The 3,766-nt window shown below is 36.2% G+C and overlaps 1 pseudogene; it reads left to right on the forward strand.

Moving 5' to 3' along the window:
* Nucleotides 1-1,140: 1,140 nt before the first annotated feature.
* LOC114738884 (probable E3 ubiquitin-protein ligase LUL4) lies at nucleotides 1,141-3,141 on the forward strand (annotated as a pseudogene).
* The last annotated feature ends 625 nt before the right edge of the window (nucleotides 3,142-3,766 follow it).

Raw genomic sequence — 3,766 nt, forward strand, 5'->3', positions numbered from 1 at the left:
AAGAAGGCCATTGGAGGCCTCGGTGAGGAGGGTGGATCAGACAAAATGGAGTCCTATAAAAAGAGGCAGAGGAAAACCGAGAAGAACACTTAATGAGGTCATTAAACGAGACCTCCTAGTCAACAACATATCTAAGAATTGGGTTGTTGACAGAGCACGATGGCGTCGTGTGATTCATGTAGCCGACCCCACCTAGTAGGATAAGGCTTCTTGTTGTTGCTTTCCAGGCTCAGGTCTACTTAGGTGGTTGATTATTTGCTAATATTGAGTTTTGAGAAATTCCTTTAAATTTTGTTACGTTTGCCATGCATTATGTAACCACTGCCAAGAAAATTCTTGTTTGCTGTTTCTTGCCTGGGTCTAGTTTTTTAGTCCAGTCTTGTGGAGCAATAGCCTCATTCCGTTACTCACATATAAAGAGGCCTCCCCTATCATAATCTGATTTTGTGGGCACATGGCAAAGGGATGTAATTACTGTTCCTTTTCTCTCCAATGTATCGCATCTGATTTCCAGATATGTATTACAGTGATAGGCTCTTAGCTGGATAGCTTGCATAAGCTGCCTCAGTTGTAACAAAACGTTTATCATTCAACATTATTAAGTACTCTATGGATATTTAATTACTATTTCATCACCTATGAGAATGATGTCACAGACTGACCCAACGCTTCATGCATTTTCATCATTTTCACCTTTCCAAATGCGACGCTCTCCTCTAACCACTTTTGATTAATATTGGAAGATACAGCTAGAGAGGCTACATATTATTAAAAATCATATTTTTAGAGAGGTAGAAGCCAAAAATTGTTTTCCTTTCAAGCTGATGTCCAAAGTTGGGGTTTTGGCAAGCAACTTATATATACTAGCAACAAAGCCAATCCATTGGCTCACAGTTGTTTATGCTCCAAAATCTTGGTTTAGCATAGTTTGATTATGAATAATTTCAATTTTGAGCATACAAATCAAGTTTACATGGACTAACCTATTCCACTGAATTCAAATGTCATTGAGAGAGGAAAGCACATACCATATTTTATTGGTATATATTTGCATTTAGTTTTATTCGTTTATTATGCAAATTCATTGCTATAAAAATAATATTTGAAGCTTGAATTTTCTTACATCTGACATGATTATTCTTTGCATTTGCAATTGGCAGCATTTCTATAATCTACTTTGCCAAGGAAGTAGAAACATGCAAGTTCATTCCACTGTTTCCTGAAATTGAGCCAGTCAGAATCCCTTTTCAGAAAGGAGCTGGACAAAAGTTTTGTCAGCCTTCAGGAACTGGCATTGACTTAGGCTACTTTGAGTTGGATGATCTCTCGAAACCCTCACAAGGAGAAGATGTCTTTCCTCTTGTGGTATGTGCTGAAACATATTCGAGAACTCCAGCAGATGAAAGCTTTGGTGATTCGATGGCTGATGTATCACCCAATAAGCAGATAACTCAAGCTGTTATTGAGAAAAGCAATGGTAGTGGTTTTTTCCACGTTAAAGTAATTAGGCAGATTTTGTGGATTGATGGAGCTCGTTAAGAATTAAGAGAGAGATATGGAATTGGAGGCTCAGCAGCAGCAGATTTCAATGACACTGATCCTGAGAAGGAGGAGTGTGTGATATGCATGACTGAACCAAAGGACACTGCTGTCCTACCTTGTCGGCATATGGTATCTGAATGTGATGGTTTAGATTACTCAATTAATGAACTCTAGGGATTCATTTGTTCATAAATTTGTGGACTTTGATTGCCTTTAACCCTTTTTTTTTTTAACTTTCTGAATGCACGCTGCCATCCAGCATGCAATGTCTTTTTGGGTGGTAAAGTAAAGTTTACAATTCGACCTATGGCTTCATAACTTTAGTAGTGCAGTTTCATAGTTTTGTATGTTTATTATTCTTGAATAGTTTATTCACATATCATAAGTTGTCAGAACTTAGCTATACTCAGTCCTGCAGTCTTCTAGTACCTCTTGCCTCTAGGTGCCAGGGGGTTCTAGCTTTTTGGCATTTGCCTATCTTGTGTGTGTTAAATAATAATAGTAATATAAGATGATGAGATGATGGCTTTGACTTTTACTCATAATTCTGTGGATTATATCTATCATTATTTGTATCTGAAGGGGGGATTTCTGATTAACATTTATCAGCATTGTTCACTGGTTAATCAAAGTTCCTCGTATTCATGATTGAATTGCCTGCTTTCCCTTATGTTAGTTTACTTGGGCTTTCTTTTCTTCCTCCTGCCACTTTTTAGTAAAATATGGTTCTTAACTTCTCTGCTTATTCAATATCTTGAAATTTTGTAAGCTCCATGTAAACAATACTACTTCTGGTCCTTAATATAAGAGCTAGTTGACTAATTTGAGTAGATTAAGGAAATTTGTTAAGTTAGTTATTTATAATAATTAGATGTTGTTTTTCATAACATACCCTTCTAATCATGTATTAGCTAAAACTACTATTTGATTGAACCTTTATAACTTTGAAAAAAATGGATACATATGAGAAACAAAGTACATTGGGGTTTTATATTTAGGACTAAATTAAAAGTCAAACTAGCTCTTATACCAAGAACCGGAGGTAGTATAATGGAATATTATACGTCACCCATTATCTCTAATATGCACTGTGAAGAAGATATCTAGGACCTTTGTTTCTTTCTCACAAGTAGGGGAAATATCTTAATTGCTTGATTGAGATCCTTAAGAGACGCTGTCGTTTTATACCCTAATGCTGGGAAATTTTGTACTCACATTGAATTCATTTTCTGCTCCCATTTTACTCACATTGAATATGTTGTATTTCCCAGTGTATGTGCAGTGAGTGCGCCAAAGCATTGAGGCTCCAATCAAATAAATGCCCTATATGCCGTCAATCCATTGAGGAGCTTATAGAGATCCAGATAGATAATGGTAATCAATGAAGTTGTTCCTCTTGATGCTAAGTCGAACTGGATGGTATTACCACCAAACTGCTGCTGTCAGGTGATATTATGTCACTGGTTTCATATGCATTTTTTTTCTTTTTTCTGCAAATTTCAGTTAATAATCTTGGCTCTTTAGTTCTTGTCTAATCTGTTAAAAGGAGCTATCGCCATGAGGTTTTTCCAGGCAGTGAACTATATTTTGGTTTTGTCTTTATGGTACAGGTGATGTATGTTTTCTTAGTTTGGTCCAAGTGACACTTGACAGAAGATCACTTGTCAAGTGTTAGCAGTATATAAAGGGAAAAAGCCAACTTGTTTGATCACTGAAACCTTCCTTTTGTATCTTGGGTGTACGGACCACTTCCGGATTAACCTTGTTCGAAACCATAATTTGAACATATAAATCTGCAATAGTGTTCAATATGTTCTTCCTTTATCCTATTTATACTTTTTTTGGGTTAAAAATGTACTCAGCCACCTTGGCTGGTTCACTTGGTTTATTCCTGACCTATGTGATTTATAAAGAGAAAGAAAAGATTCTAAATGTTTTTTTTTTTTTTTTGGGTGTTTTCCCCTTTCATTTTTCTTCTTTCTGCTCTTGTTAAGAAGCAAGTGACTCGAGCTTATATTTCAGTACAAGGTAGCATTGCTGTTGTACAAATTTTGTGGATTTTTTCTCTTCCTTTTTGTTTTCGTGTTGGCCCAACTGAAGACATGTGCATGTCATTCAAGAAGTTTCTTAACCAACAACCCCCCCCCCAAAAAAAAAAAAAAAACAGAGGATTTCCTATAATGGCTCTCTCAGTTGCATTTGTTGATGGGGTTAGTTGCAAAAC

The sequence above is a fragment of the Neltuma alba genome, unplaced genomic scaffold, assembly GCF_004799145.2.
Source record: "Neltuma alba isolate B1F8T4 unplaced genomic scaffold, ASM479914v2 tig00013704_pilon, whole genome shotgun sequence".
NCBI lineage: Eukaryota > Viridiplantae > Streptophyta > Magnoliopsida > Fabales > Fabaceae > Neltuma > Neltuma alba.